Raw genomic sequence first — 17,166 nt, 5'->3', positions numbered from 1 at the left:
GGGAATGTTTCTGAGCCTGGAGAGAGGAGGAGGAGCGGGTGTTGCGACATGTTCTCAGCATTTGTTGTGTTGCACACTTGGTCATAAAAGGGACTTCTATGCATGCATAAGTTTAAAATAAATTCATTTTATTTTGTGCATAATACAGAAACACACACGCATCATGCTGCATACTTGTGGCTAGGTCAAATGAATGATGCCTCTTAAAACATTAATGAGCACTTTAAATGTCAAACTTCCAATTTAAAAAGGACATATGCTGATGTTCAGGTGTATATCAGTATGTAGTGTCTCTACTTTAAAGAGTCCTCTCCTGCTGATGTTCAGGTGTATATCAGTATGTAGTGTCTCTACTTTAAAGAGTCCTCTCCTGCTGATGTTTCAGGTGTATATCAGTATGTAGTGTCTCTACTTTAAAGAGTCCTCTCCTGCTGATGTTCAGGTGTATATCAGTATGTAGTGTCTCTACTTTAAAAGAGTCCTCTCCTGCTGATGTTCAGGTGTATATCAGTATGTAGTGTCTCTACTTTAAAGAGTCCTCTCCTGCTGATGTTCAGGTGTATATCAGTATGTACTAGTGTCTCTACTTTAAAGAGTCCTCTCCTGCTGATGTTCAGGTGTATATCAGTATGTACTAGTGTCTCTACTTTAAAGAGTCCTCTCCTGCTGATGTTCAGGTGTGTATCAGTATGTAGTGTCTCTACTTTAAAGAGTCCTCTCCTGCTGATGTTCAGGTGTATATCAGTATGTACTAGTGTCTCTACTTTAAAGAGTCCTCTCCTGCTGATGTTCAGGTTATATCAGTATGTAGTGTCTCTACTTTAAGAGTCCTCTCCTGCTGATTGTTCAGGTGTATATCAGTATGTAGTGTCTCTACTTTAAAGAGTCCTCTCCTGCTGATTTTCAGGTGTATATCAGTATGCTACTAGTTGTCTCTACTTAAAGAGTCCTCTCCTGCTGATGTTCAGGTGTATATCAGTATGTACTAGTGTCTCTACTTTAAAAGAGTCCTCTCCTGCTGATGTTCAGGTGTATATCAGTATGCAGTGTCTCTACTTTAAAGAGTCCTCTCCTACTGATGTTCAGGTGTATATCAGTATGTAGTGTCTCTACTTTAAAGAGTCCTCTCCTGCTGATGTTCAGGTGTATATCAGTATGCAGTGTCTCTACTTTAAAGAGTCCTCTCCTGCTGATGTTCAGGTGTATATCAGTATGTGAGTGTCCTCTACTTTAAAGAGTCCTCTCCTGCTGATGTTCAGGTGTATATCAGTATGCAGTGTCTCTACTTTAAAGAGTCCTCTCCTGCTGATGTTCAGGTGTATATCAGTATGTAGTGTCTCTACTTTAAAGAGTCCTCTCCTGCTGATGTTCAGGTGTATATCAGTATGTAGTGTCTCTACTTTAAAGAGTCCTCTCCTGCTGATGTTCAGGTGTATATCAGTATGTAGTGTCTCTACTTTAAAGAGTCCTCTCCTGCTGATGTTCAGGTGTATATCAGTATGTAGTGTCTCTACTTTAAAGAGTCCTCTCCTGCTGATGTTCAGGTGTATATCAGTATGTAGTGTCTCTACTTTAAAGAGTCCTCTCCTGCTGATGTTCAGGTTTATGTTTATGTTTATTAAGGATCCCCATTAGCTTTTGCTCTCGACAAAAGCTACTCTTCCTGGGGTCTGACACTTAAAACAATACAACAATAACACAGCAACATTTAGGACATAAGTCCTGACATCATTAACAACATTAAAAACATCACCAATATCATCAACAACATGCGATCAAATTAAATTAAGTTAGGGTTCACAGTTCACAAGGGTACATGGTCATTAGATGGCCCTTCAATCTCTTCTTGAAAGAGGCTCTGGACTCTATTTCAGTAAGGTAGTTTGGCAATGAGTTCCATTCCTTTATAGTTCTATAAGACACAGAAGAGTTCAGAAGATGTGTCCTGGGTTTAGGTGCCAGTAGATGGCCTGATGTAGCTTATGGTCATGCTCGTCTTGTGTAAACTATTTGATCATAAAAATACTGTGTTTTTTTGCTAAATTGGACTTTTTTAGAAAAGTGATAACACGAGATTGCAGACGTCTCTCAACTGGAAGCCATGATAGGTTTTTATGCATAACTTCAATATGAGTGCGCTTCGAACAGTGGAGAGCTAGTCTGGCAGCCTTGTTTGAGCTATTTGTAATTTCTGTAAATGTGTTTTTGCTGCTGATGACCATATGACCGGACAGTACTCAAGATGTGACAAAACCAGAGACTGAATGACTTGTTTCAAAGTGGTTGGTGTAAGTGTTACATACTTTGTACATTTTCTCGCCACAGCTATGCTCCTTCCCATTTTAGTTACGATACTGTCAATTTGCTTTGTCCACCGTAAACCAGAATCAAGAACAATGCCAAGCAACTTAGTCTCGTGTACCTGTTCCACTGGCTGACCAGCCGGCGTCAGGCTTAATGAGGATCGCTGCTTAACATATGTCTGGATCCGAACACCATTGCTTTTGTTTTTGCAATGTTGAGTACCAGTTTGTTATTGTTGACCCAGTCTGCTATGGCTTTAATCTCTATTTTAAGTAGATAGTTTAACTCACTGCATGTTGATGCTGTACATTGTGGAATCATCAGCATACAGGTGTATATCAGTATGTAGTGTCTCTACTTTAAAGAGTCCTCTCCTGCTGATGTTCAGGTGTATATCAGTGTGTAGTGTCTCTACTTTAAAGAGTCCTCTCCTGCTGATGTTCAGGTGTATATCAGTGTGTAGTGTCTCTACTTTAAAGAGTCCTCTCCTGCTGATGTTCAGGTGTATATCAGTGTGTAGTGTCTCTACTTTAAAGAGTCCTCTCCTGCTGATGTTCAGGTGTATATCAGTGTGTAGTGTCTCTACTTTAAAGAGTCCTCTCCTGCTGATGTTCAGGTGTATATCAGTGTGTAGTGTCTCTACTTTAAAGAGTCCTCTCCTGCTGATGTTCAGGTGTATATCAGTATGTAGTGTCTCTACTTTAAAGAGTCCTCTCCTGCTCATGTTCAGGTGTATATCAGTATGTAGTGTCTCTACTTTAAAGAGTCCTCTCCTGCTGATGTTCAGGTGTATATCAGTATGTAGTGTCTCTACTTTAAAGAGTCCTCTCCTGCTGATGTTCAGGTGTATATCAGTATGTAGTGTTTCTACTTTAAAGAGTCCTCTCCTGCTGATGTTCAGGTGTATATCAGTATGTAGTGTCTCTACTTTAAAGAGTCCTCTCCTGCTGATGTTCAGGTGTATATCAGTATGTAGTGTCTCTACTTTAAAGAGTCCTCTCCTGCTGATGTTCAGGTGTATATCAGTATGTAGTGTCTCTACTTTAAAGAGTCCTCTCCTGCTGATGTTCAGGTGTATATCAGTGTGTAGTGTCTCTACTTTAAAGAGTCCTCTCCTGCTGATGTTCAGGTGTATATCAGTGTGTAGTGTCTCTACTTTAAAGAGTCCTCTCCTGCTGATGTTCAGGTGTATATCAGTATGTAGTGTCTCTACTTTAAAGAGTCCTCTCCTGCTCATGTTCAGGTGTATATCAGTATGTAGTGTCTCTACTTAAAGAGTCCTCTCCTGCTGATGTTCAGGTGTATATCAGTATGTAGTGTCTCTACTTTAAAGAGTCCTCTCCTGCTGATGTTCAGGTGTATATCAGTATGTAGTGTCTCTACTTTAAAGAGTCCTCTCCTGCTGATGTTCAGGTGTATATCAGTATGTAGTGTCTCTACTTTAAAGAGTCCTCTCCTGCTGATGTTCAGGTGTATATCAGTATGTAGTGTCTCTACTTTAAAGAGTCCTCTCCTGCTGATGTTCAGGTGTATATCAGTATGTAGTGTCTCTACATGTCTCCATGCTTTAATGTTCAGAAAGCTCTTTATTTTTCTCATACTGCCTGTGCTGCAGCACCTCTTTTCACCCTCTGTCTGAAACCAGAGCCCAGTCTTCTCTGATTGGTTAGCTGGCCAGCTCTGTTGTGATTGGTCAACCACTTAGAGATGTCCCGCCCCTTAGCCTATCACGTGCAATGCGTTGGAGCGCAGAGAAACACCCTCTGGAGGGAACACAGGGATGCCTCTGCAGACCATTTGCATGCACAGAAACCTATAGAACACTACAGGAGAGGGAAAACCCCCAAAAGCATAGGGCCTCTTTAATATGTGTATATTACGTGGGATATTTATTTTATTTTGTATTTATTTGCAATGCATTTGATACTGAGGTAAGTATTCAGGTTGCATTACTTTTATATTGTGAAACTTAAATAAGGTAATTTTTTAACAATGAATTAGTAAGTCTTTTGGAATACATGTTTAAAGTACCCTCCCAACCCTGTGTATACATATTAATATACAATCCAAGCATCTCTAGAGGAATTCAAATGCTATTACTCATGTAACGCATGGTTGCATCTCTTTCTATAGCCGTGTACATGTGATTTGCCGAGGGGGGAGTCTACTATCTGAGATCCTGTTAGCACACCAGCAGAACAATCCCTCTCTCTTTACATCCCGGCGGTAGGGCTTTCCTCAGATCGCTGTGAGAGATGTCTGCAGAGCTTCTGCTGCAAGAGCAAGCTTTTTCCCAGGAGTGAAGGGAAGAGGAAGCGCTGGAGTTTAATGGACAGGTGGGATCACGCAGCGCTTCCTCCTGACATGCATGTGAACTATGCACGCAGAAACCACAACTGCAGCCTCACGATTACTGCAGCAACATGCAAACATAAAAACAACCATGCACTTAACCACATTACGCTGTGAGGGGAAACATATCTGCTCCGTACAGGCAGCATTGCTTGGTTTATAATGCAGCAGTACACTAAGTTATTATAGTTAGAATATCTTAAAATAGACATTTTTTACGGCATTAAAATCCAGTTAGATCTGATTATGTGCCAAAGTTTGGCCCCTATATTTTAGGTTTTTTCACAGTTGAATAAAACAACTGATAACGGGCGTTAAATGGCCAGAAAACATTCAAAACGAGTTCCAATTACTGCCCAACACGTGTGGGGAACATCAAGCAACATTTATCTGTGACAATCATCAATAATTCATCCATCCATCCAAACATCTGGCACCCGCCGCTGTGTGAGCTGCAGAAAATCACTGAGTCCAGCAGCAGTGAGTGTGGGTGTGTGTGTGTGTTAAAGCTGTATGCAGCAGACATTTTGGGTATAATATCAATATGTTGCTCGGCACTACAAATAAGTAAAAAGGACGTTAATGTTCACATCAGAGCTCTCGTTTGATAAACTGTATTTCACTAATGTGTTAAGCTTCACGTGTTAATGATTTATTGACTCCAACATGACACCCTTAACAACAGCTGATTAGAGACTTTACACCCCTGATCCGAGAGGGAGGAGGGGGGAGAAACATGGAAGAGGAGGAGGTGCAGGGAGTCAGAGATAAATAGAGGCAGAGGCCATGGGCAGACAGGGCTCTGGTTTCAGACAGAGGGTGAAAAGAGGTGCTGCAGCACAGGCAGTATGAGAAAAATAAAGAGCTTTTTGAACATTGAAGCATGGAGACATGTCCCAGTAGAGACACTACATACTGATATACACCTGAACATCAGCAGGAGAGGACTCTTTAAAGTAGAGACACTACATACTGATATACACCTGAACATCAGCAGGAGAGGACTCTTTAAAGTAGAGACACTACATACTGATATACACCTGAACATCAGCAGGAGAGGACTCTTTAAAGTAGAGACACTACATACTGATATACACCTGAACATCAGCAGGAGAGGACTCTTTAAAGTAGAGGCACTACATACTGATATACACCTGAACATCAGCAGGAGAGGACTCTTTAAAGTAGAGACACTACATACTGATATACACCTGAACATCAGCAGGAGAGGACTCTTTAAAGTAGAGACACTGTCAAGCCCTTGGGTATATTTGCAGTTTTCCCCGCTTGAAAGGGATGGTACAGTCCATAGGAGGTTTTCACTGGGTTTCACTCATACAATGACCACAACTTTGTTTCTTTTGAGTTCTTCTTTACTTTGGTATTTGTTGTTGCAGTACAGCTTATGTTGTAAGAAAAACCTTAAATGAAAAATAAAAAATTACTGTAAATACAATGCACATCAAATAATAAATGAAAAAATACATGCTTTACTTACTTTTTAACACTTGTGAATATTGTTTTTACTTTCTTAATGTATTTTTATGAATTATGTTTTTAAACAGTTTTTAACTTATGCAGTCTCATTAAAAATGCAAATATAATAGACTGAATTCTTAGCAGCATGCAAACCGTTTTTATAAATCTACATATCTCAATAAACAAATCACACTCGTTTTTAAATAAACAATCATGTTGCTTTAGCTTGAGGACATCAAACAAACAAATGACACTGAACTAGAACGCACGTTCTAACGTGCGCCATGAACGGCAAATTGTATGACTTGACTAAACACAAAGTTCGTCTCTCACCGGCTGCTTCTCCAGCTTTTTATGGCTGTACCAGTGCTGCTTCTTCGCGTTTATTCTGCTGGTTCGTGGCTGCTGCTGGACGGACGCACGCTCTTTAGTTTGTCCCTTTCCAGCTTTGATTACTCCCTTCTTTCAGGTGCGTTGCTTTTAAAGGTGCAGCGACGCTGATTAGCAATTAGAGAATGATTTCAGACAGCTGCCACTCTGTCAATCAGCCCGACTTTTTAACCCCTTGATCTCCTGTGAGGATTTTTCAAGTTGACTTCACAGACACTACATACTGATATACACCTGAACATCAGCAGGAGAGGACTCTTTAAAGTAGAGACACTACATACTGATATTAACCTGAACATCAGCAGGAGAGGACTCTTTAAAGTAGAGACACTACATACTGATATACACCTGAACATCAGCAGGAGAGGACTCTTTAAAGTAGAGACACTACATACTGATATACACCTGAACATCAGCAGGAGAGGACTCTTTAAAGTAGAGACACTACATACTGATATTAACCTGAACATCAGCAGGAGAGGACTCTTTAAAGTAGAGACACTACATACTGATATACACCTGAACATCAGCAGGAGAGAACTCTTTCAGGGTTGGGGGACACGCTGCTCTCACAACTTCCAAGATGGCATTCAGTGAGGTGTCCACACTCAACTTTTTGACCGTTAGGAGTGCATTACATCATACAGGTTCTCATAGTGCAATGCAGTTTGCCATACTTTGCATTGGGACCCATTTAAAGAATGCAAATATAAGAACATAAGTATAAAAATTGAGACACAGCAAGTGTTTCCTTCTCTGTTCTGCAGCTAAGACACACTGCATCTGAAGTAAGCCGTGCCTCTCTTCCCCCCCGACAGCAGATTTATTGTCTCCCTCTCCTCTCTGGCTCTTCCACAAATAACACTGTGTAACCTCTGGAAGTGTGAAACCTCTGCGGTGGAGTGCCACATCAAAAGAGGTGATATGTGATATCCAATCTCCACTTCTTCTCAAATCTCCTCTTCCTCTCTCCACAGGAGCCAGCAGGACTTATGTCCTCCGGGCTGAAGAAGCAGCAGCAGCAGTAAAAGTGCTGCAATTAAATCCAACCTTTTACTCCTCTCTGTAAAACACCAACGACCCCAAAGCTCTCAGGTCTGAACTGAATCAAACCTTTTCCAATTTCTCTTCAAAGTTTTCTCTTCCTCTGTCTGTTCAGTTGCTTTGCACACTAACTCATGACAGCATTTAACTACAGCTGCAAGGAAATATCTTCTCAAACTCACTTTTCAACCCAAGTTTTTGAGATTCAAAGGCTTTACTGATTGTTTGCGCAATAGGCGCTTTCACACCGGAGTACTTTTCCCGTTTAGTTCCGATAGTTCCTGAGATTTTGCGTTCACACCAAAAAGAGAATTTAGTTCATGAGAACTTTCCCCCCCTTTTCAGTCCCTGCTAGAGAGGTGGTACTTTCCTGGGGAGAAACAAGTTCCAATGTCTGATTGGCTGGGAGAATTGCAAACCACGCCCCGTAAAACTCGGAAAAGTTTTTTGAAGCCACCATTGTATTTGCTGGCATTAGGATTATTAGCATTAGCATTAGCCCCGCGCACCAACGGAGAGAGACTAATTTATGGCAACACAAAAGGAAACATGGGAGCGGTGGAGATGAGGAGGTGTCGGCGTTCTGGCGATTTACTCTGTAGGCTTCAGTAGAAGCTTCTAGGAGTCCCAGCAGCTTCTACTGAAGCCAGTCCCCAACTCCGGGGACTTCAGGTGGCAGTATACGCCGTGAAGTTGTTTGCGGCCTGCCAGTAAACCCAAAGCAGAAGAAGAAGAAGTGACGTCAGCGGCTTCATTTGCATAATCCTCCCTCAGGGATTTATTCCGGTGTGAACGCGATCTGCTCTTTAATTCCATGGGGGAACTAAGTGCTGGGAACTAATGCCCCGGCCACACAAGGACGAAAACGGTCGTTTGCGTTACTGTTTAGTGTCATATAGGAAAAACAACTCTGCCCGGTTCCCTCGGCCCCCACCGCGGAGAATAAACAGAAGGGCAACCATGACAACCATGCTTCTTCGCTGCTTTTGTGAAGGAAGTTACAGCGCCACGTACAGGCTCCTGCATATGTACTGCAGCTTCTCCAGCGGTTGGAGCTAAACGGAGCGGTCTCGTGTGGGCAGACACTATCCGGATGACTATTGCGTGTGGACGGAAGCTTTTTTGCGATTGCGTTAATCCTATGCGTTTAGCTGTTTTCGTCCTCTTGTGGCCGGGGCATGAGTGCTGGGAACTAAGTACGGCAAAGTACTTGGTGTGAAAGCGGCTAATAGCTATTGTAGTTTTGGCAATGAAAATCTTAAATCCCAACTCCTCCAACAATTCACCTTTACTTGATTAAAGATCACATATAAATGCTGACATATAATTATGATAATTATCTGTTTTTATCAAAAATGTTTCTTATATATTTATATTTTTCTCTTTGTTGTTGTTTTTTAAACCTTTTTAGTCTAGTCTTCCTGCCTCTTTAGACATTTATTTGGGCATTTTTTACTTTACATTTCTATTTCCATGCATTCATACAGTCCTGCAGTCTCATTAACTTTGATGTAAATTGCTTGGCGTTTTTTCTGCTCATTAGAACAATTGGCATAATTAACTAACCCTAACCCAAGAACACAGGAATACAGGTGAATTATTATCACTTTACTGCAGAAAGGAGACCTTATTATCAGTCCAATCAAAAAGACTTCTGTTCTTAAAAACTTGAATAGACAACCCTCATCTTTCTAGAAGTAAACTGACCCGTACAGAGGCCAGGAAATCAATTATAATCACCAAAAAATGTTATAAATAAACTTTTAAAACACTTTTATAGCCTCGTCAGATCATGGCACTGCCTTTATTCAAAATCCAGAGTCAAGTCGAGCCAACACAGACAGGAAGAGGACGAGGAGAGGAGAATAAAAAGGCCCCAGTGCCTCATGGGAAATCAGCGCCTTAATTAAGCGGGCCTGCTTTCTGTCACTGAGCAGGGATTATGGGCCGCACTCATTATAGTCTGATTATTGCTTCCCCCCAGCAATCACTGAAAAAAAACCCGTAAACACATTGGTCAATGATTTCCTGTCAATCTGACGACAAACTTACATCAGATTTAATATTCCTCCCCCCCTCAGGGACCACCCAGAGAAAACACTCTCAAACAAGGAGGCATCCAGATCCTTTACTGGAGGAAAAGTAGTGATAAAACACGAAAATAATACTCTCAGTAAAAGTCCTATATTGAGAACCAATAAGTAACTAAGTACATTTACTCAAGAACTGTACTTAAGTACAACTTTGAGGTACTTATACTTTACATGTTATGCTTCTTTGTACTTCTACTCCACTACAGTTCAGAGGTAAATGGTGTACTTCTCCTCGACTACATGTATTTAATCCCTTTAGTTACTTCACAGATGTGGATGAATGATGTGAAATATAATCAAGTGTTGAATCAGACTTTAGTTCCACCTGGAGTAAATCCACCAGCTACCCTGCAGAATACAAAGTCATTCAAACTAGCTGCACCTTTACCAGCTTTGAGAACACTTTCATGATCAATCATTATAAAACATATCATATATATTATTCTGAAATGGACCAATCTGCACAATGACTACTTTTACTGTCGCTACTTTCACTATATTTTAATGAGAATACTTTTCTACTTTCACTTGAGGAACATTTTGAATGCAGGACTTTTACTGTAACAGAGTATTCCTACACTCTGGTACTTCTACTTTTACTCAAGTACAAGATCTGAGTACTTCTACTTTTACTCAAGTACAAGATCTGAGTACTTCTACTTTTTCTCAAGTAAAATAATTCTATATTTATTCCTTTTTTACGACTTCATTCCTCGTTATGCCTGCACCATTATACAGCAGAGCAAATCCTTGTATGTGTAAACCTGGTAATAAACCTGATTCTGATTCTGTCTGCACAAAAGCGACCGTAAATACATTCTGTGCCTTTAAAACAAGCCAGGAAACCACGTCACATTCACCTTGTCAAGTATTGTTTACTGTCAGAGGCTGCAACAGAAAAATTGAATGATAAAAAGTCGTTTCTTAAGTCGTTTAGCGGTCGATGCTCCGACGGTCTGCGAGATCGAGGCGCTGCAGGGTGAGAGGTCAGGAGAGATCAATAAAATATGATATCACTTCTCAATGTCAGTTAGAGGACGAACGTGTCATCTGGGATATAACAGGACACACACACACACACACACACACACACACACACACACACACACACACACACACACACACACACACACACACACACACACACACACACACCACACACACACACACACACACACACACCACACACACACACACACACACACACTCAGCAGATGGAGAGGTGAAGCCTCGCTGTGAGGAGCCTGCAGCTGGGACTGGATGTGGAGGCATAAGAGCGCATTTAATAAATACATTGGAAATGTAAAAATAAAATGATGAATAGTTAAATAAAAAATGTGGAAATATTAAAGAGAAAATAAAATTGAGCTTAATCAAAACAGTTGGAAATAAAAAGTGTAATAATTTAAAAAAACAGGTACATGAACAGTTTTTATATTTATTGAGAAATACATTTTTTTTAAATGTGGATATACGACGAAAAACCAAAAATCAAAGAATTACTTAATACAATATAATGTAATACTAAATATACAGACAAATAAAACTCAATTTAAAATAATTATTATAAAACATTTGTATTTCTTGTATATATATTTTTAATTTATTTGTATATGATGTCATATATTTATTTTTCTAAATATTTCTTCTTCTTCCTTTTTAATCTTAAAAAAAACAACTTTTAATAATATTTTTTTTTTAGGCAGTTATGCGTCAACTAGTGTTGTTTAAATACATTCCTGTTTACATTGTAATTTGCTTCTGATTGGACGGTGCTACACATGATTTCCTGAAACAAATGTCAATATCAGTAAAATACTTTAAAGCTAAGAAATTCCCTATTTGTTATGGTGTAATTATGACATTTAAATTCATCATCACGTTGAATCTGGCTAATTAGGGAAGTACTTTAACCAACAAACATAATGACGGCTGTGTTCTTCGTGCAGCGAGGACACAGCAGGTTTATTAATACTGTGAGAGGAATCATGAGGACACGGAGCTGCAGACATGTTGTCCTGCAACACAAGACTGCAGCTGTCCCTCACACACACCCTCACACACTCTCTCACACACACACGCACACACACACACACACACACACACACACACACACACACACACACACACACACACACACACACACACACACACACACACACACATCACTTCAGGGGACATTACATTGACTTACATGCATTTCCTGGAGACTTATCCTAACCTTAACCATAACCAACACATGCCTAACCCTAACCCTTACCCTTAACCTAACCCTAAACCTAACCAAGTCTTCACCCTAAAATTAATGATTCCCCTCATGGGGACCTCCAATTTGTCCCCATAAGGGAAGCCAGTCCCCACACGTGACTATGTAAACAGATTTAGGTCCCCACAAGTATAGTAATGTTAGACCACCCACACACACACACACACACACACACACACACACACACACACACACACACACACACACACACACACACACACACACACACCACACACACACACACACACACACACACACACACACACACACACACACACACACCTCAGTGGGCCGGTGACTGTGAGCTCACCTGCTCAGGTTACTGTCAGATTTACGAGAGGAGCTGCTCCATCATGTACATCGCTCACATTCTCCGGACTCCAGTATCTAACTCTGCGCTCCCATTGGCTGATATCACTCTCACTTGTTGTCATGGATACAAAAACCTCTATTCACCAGCCACCAATTATTTTATTCCTAGATTTTATACCTGTCTATAGACCTATTTAGAGGGTGCTTTATTATTGCATTTTTTAATGACAGTTTTTTTTAATTGATGAGATTTGATAAGATATACTTCACTATTTCATTTTCTTTTATTTGTTTAATTTAAATGTCATATATACATTTTACTCAAAGTGAATATTTGAGGGAAATTTTAGGGAGAAAACTTAAAGGGGGTGTTTTTGGCAACAGATTTTAACCATAACTTTGAGGCTTTTTTGTGTGTGTTTCTCAACCAGTCTTTTTTTTATTAATCAGACTTTTGCACATTAAAAGACAAACAAAAACGCTAAACCTAAACAGTCGAATAAAAGTACCTCTATAGTTATTACTAGACCACCCTGTCATTATACAATTATATATTCAGTACCCATTGGGCCTGAGTTAGAGCGTAGTACTATCACTCACTGTACACCTGCAGGAGCCACCGACAGAACAAAGAGAAACCCTGTGTGTGTCACGCCTCAGACGATCTCTAATCCAGCAACAGAAAGCACAATCATGAGCGAGAGTGTGTGTAAATGCTCCTGTGCATTCTGTGGATTTTACAGTGAAGGGAGCAGATGGGGGGGGAGGAGTCGGCATGGTTACTGTACGTGCACATCTACCATCTTTATGAGAACCATTAAAGGGTCCCTATTCCGCTTTTTGGGGTTATCAGTGGTAGTGTGTATAGGTTTTAGTGCATGTTAACGGTCTGAAACACATCCATTGGACTACTTTGTTTACTTCCAGAACACAGTGATGGCACTATGGAACACTCACGCTCCTATTGGCTAGCGCTCCAACACATTGTACGTGATAGGTTTATGGGCGGGACTTCTCTAAGCGGTTGACCAATAACAACAGCACAGGCAGTATGATAAAAATAAAGAGCCTTTTGAACATTGAAGCATGCAGACATGTTACAGAGACACTGATATACACCTGAACATCAGCAGGAGAGGACTCTTTAAAGTAGAGACACTACATACTGATATACACCTGAACATCAGCAGGAGAGGACTCTTTAAAGTAGAGACACTACATACTGATATACACCTGAACATCAGCAGGAGAGGACTCTTTAAAGTAGAGACACTACATACTGATATACACCTGAACATCAGCAGGAGAGGACTCTTTAAAGTAGAGACACTACATACTGATATACACCTGAAGATCAGCAGGAGAGGACTCTTTAAAGTAGAGACACTACATACTGATATACACCTGAACATCAGCAGGAGAGGACTCTTTAAAGTAGAGACACTACATACTGATATACACCTGAACATCAGCAGGAGAGGACTCTTTAAAGTAGAGACACTACATACTGATATACACCTGAACATCAGCAGGAGAGGACTCTTTAAAGTAGAGCCACTACATACTGATATACACCTGAAGATCAGCAGGAGAGGACTCTTTAAAGTAGAGACACTACATACTGATATACAACTGAACATCAGCAGGAGAGGACTCTTTAAAGTAGAGACACTACATACTGATATACACCTGAACATCAGCAGGAGAGGACTCTTTAAAGTAGAGACACTACATACTGATATACACTTGAACATCAGCAGGAGAGGACTCTTTAAAGTAGAGACACTACATACTGATATACACCTGAAACATCAGCAGGAGAGGACTCTTTAAAGTAGAGACACTACATACTGATATACACCTGAACATCAGCAGGAGAGGACTCTTTAAAGTAGAGACACTACATACTGATATACAGCTGAACATCAGCAGGAGAGGACTCTTAAAGTAGAGACACTACATACTGATATACACCTGAACATCAGCAGGAGAGGACTCTTTAAAGTAGAGACACTACATACTGATATACACCTGAACATCAGCAGGAGAGGACTCTTTAAAGTAGAGACACTACATACTGATATACACCTGAACATCAGCAGGAGAGGACTCTTTAAAGTAGAGACACTACATACTGATATACACCTGCACATCAGCAGAAGAGGATTTAAAATATGTGAATAGGGTTAACTGCACGTCCTCTCTGGAACATCAGTCTTTGCTTCAAACATGATTTATGTTCCTTTCATTTCAGCAACTACTGGGACAAATACTATATAGAAAAATTGTGATATAAATGAGTTGAACGTGGTTGTTAACACTTCCTTCCCCCACCTTATTGCCAGCCTTAAACAGTGGACATTGGAAGTGTAAACGAATGTAAAGCAGGACTTTATAACCTTTGTGTTTGGCAGGCAGAGGAGGCCAGAAAACTCCTCTGACCCCGTTAACTCCGGAGGAAAATGTTTAGGTAGAGTCTAACCAACGTGCAGCATATGAATCCTCACGGAGGAAATGTCTCTCAGAAGATGGTCAGTGCAGATTCATTGGCCTCGTGACGTTTATGGCGCTCCCTGCAGCCCAGAGGCCATCGTTCCAACACTCACTGCTGTTTAATTAGGAATTCATCAAGGGACTCATTTTAACTTCAGAAGACAGCCTGAAGGATGGGTAACTGTGGAGAATTGCACTGTAAAAACGCCATATGCATGATGTGTGTGGTGTGTGTGTGTGTGTGTGTGTGTGTGTGTGTGTGTGTGTGTGTGTGTGTGTGTGTGTGTGTGTGTGTGTGTGTGTGTGTGTGTGGTGTGTGTGTGTAGCATTGTGTATGCCGGACCCCGGGCTGTGAATAGTGATCATAATTTCATGGAGTGTGTTCAAGTGTTTGTGTGTGCTAATGTATTTGTTTCCATTCAAAGTCAGAGATGTCGAGGTCTCTGCATGGGGCGCGCACACACACACACACACACACACACACACACACACACACACACACACACACACACACACACACACACACACACACACACACACACACACACACACACACACACACACACACACTTGGCCCCATCCAGAGAAAATCCATGACCCTGTCTATTTTTAGGTTTTTAGTGTTTTCTGTCTCTGCACAAAACCAAATGTACCCCCAACTGCTAACCAATCACACACACATTCAAACACACACATTAACACACACATATTGTGAGGAGCTTGATTGACATAATGCGTTTCCTAACGGGGGTTCCCAACCTTTTCCCCCTCGTGTCTGATAGTGATTTTCTCTTTTTAGATTGTATTATTTGACTCATTTTGAGAACTAACGTCCTGTAGCCATTTTACAGCACACACAAGAGGATTAGGGCCACATGTGAGAACAACTTTTGGAGATATGAACAAAAGATCCATTGCATCCCATTAATGCTGTCCTCTTCTCCATCAGGGATGTGTTTTCTGTTTGTTCAGATCTCCAAAACGTTCACATGTGGCCCCAATCTTCTTCCTTTATAGCCTGATTGATTGATTGATTGATTGATTGAAAAGTTTATTAACAGCTTGTATATTGGGTACAGTACAGTACAGCTCAAAACATACAATTGTTAAGGGGATGCAGACCAGAGAAAGACTTTCGTCTTGTTTACATCAGGGTCCCCCATTTCCAATTCATCATGTCATTTAAGACATATAAGACATATAAGACATATAAGACATATAAGACATATTTGACATACAGATGGCTTATTTACAATTTTCATTTTAGATTTCGTTCTAATACATCCTAACCGGACATTTAAGACATACCAAGTCTACAGATATACAGTTAGTAACAGAGTCTAAAATGCGAGTATATACATAGATGGGGGGGGGGAAGCTGTCCATTGTACGAGAGGTTGAGATTTGTACCATTACCGGGGCCAGTTTTGCAATGCTCTCCCCCGAAGGTGCTCTTTAAGAGAGGTTTTGAAGGTAAGTATAGTTTTACTTTCCTTTACAGTTGTGGGAAGAGCGTTCCACCTTGATGTGGCATAATTGCGAAACGTGTATTCCCCCTTTTTTGTGCCAAATCTGGGTTTCACATGATTTGTGGAGCTCCCTCTGGTGTTATGATCATGGTATTCCTTGACCTTTGGGAATAATTTTGACATGTACATGGGTACCATAGCCTCACGTTAGCTTTATACTTCTAAGATCATTAAGTGGTTTAAATATGTGGAGATTGTGGCGGCGCTAGGGGGTGGCTACTTTTTTTTTTTTTTTTTAAACGTCTCGGGAGTAATGTGCAGTACCGGAGTCCACCAGAGAGGCAGCCACTGTGGGACATTAGCCTGCGTACTGCGTAGCCTGCCCTGAAGAAGAAGTGATCCTTCCTAGTGCCTGACGAGTTTTAAGCGAATAGCCTATACAGTTATGGATATTAGAAAGTTATTGTCATCGAAGCAGCCGGCGCCACAAGCTGCAGCAGCAGTATCAGCAGCTGACAACAATGTCATCACCAGCAGTCAATAAATGGATGATGTTTCAGGTTTGTGAATCTAATGGTGATATCTGCACTCTGGCTGACTGAGTAAGAAGTGAAAAAGAGTGATGTAACGTTAATGTTATAGCTAGTAAACATGGAGTAACCACACTAAGTATACCCTTATATGTTAGTATGTATACAGAACATGACTAACAATTATCCTAAGATGTAACGTTAACCCTTCATACCTCAGTCTACTTTTAAGACACTAAAATAACGTATTCCAATTTGGTATTTTGTTTTCACGCGTGGAATTATACCGGCTCTCGTTTCAGTACACATAACAACAGAACTGACAGGCAACCCTCTGAATCAGACTCCGATTGGCTGTGACTGCATCCACTCAGAGTGTCCGATTCAGAAACGTGACTCTTACACTCTTTACAAAACAAACAAAGATGGTGGAT

At 40.7% G+C, this 17,166-nt stretch overlaps 1 protein-coding gene across 3 annotated transcripts in view; it reads right to left on the bottom strand.

The window, feature by feature from the left end:
- The window catches only part of slc8a3 (solute carrier family 8 member 3), a 203,148-nt gene that overhangs the window by 116,367 nt on the left and 69,615 nt on the right, over positions 1–17,166 (bottom strand). The window contains exon 1 of one of the 3 annotated variants that reach the window (XM_034197902.1): positions 12,239–12,330. The exons of the other annotated variants lie outside the window; for them this stretch is intronic. The gene's annotated coding sequence lies outside the window, so the exon portion shown is untranslated. Of the gene's footprint in view, positions 1–12,238; positions 12,331–17,166 lie in introns of those variants that run through there. 3 annotated transcript variants of the gene reach the window in all.

The sequence above is a fragment of the Gymnodraco acuticeps genome, unplaced genomic scaffold, assembly GCF_902827175.1.
Source record: "Gymnodraco acuticeps unplaced genomic scaffold, fGymAcu1.1, whole genome shotgun sequence".
NCBI lineage: Eukaryota > Metazoa > Chordata > Actinopteri > Perciformes > Bathydraconidae > Gymnodraco > Gymnodraco acuticeps.
The sequence above is the reverse complement of the archived record's forward strand: the minus strand, read 5'-3'. Positions and strand labels throughout refer to the sequence as shown.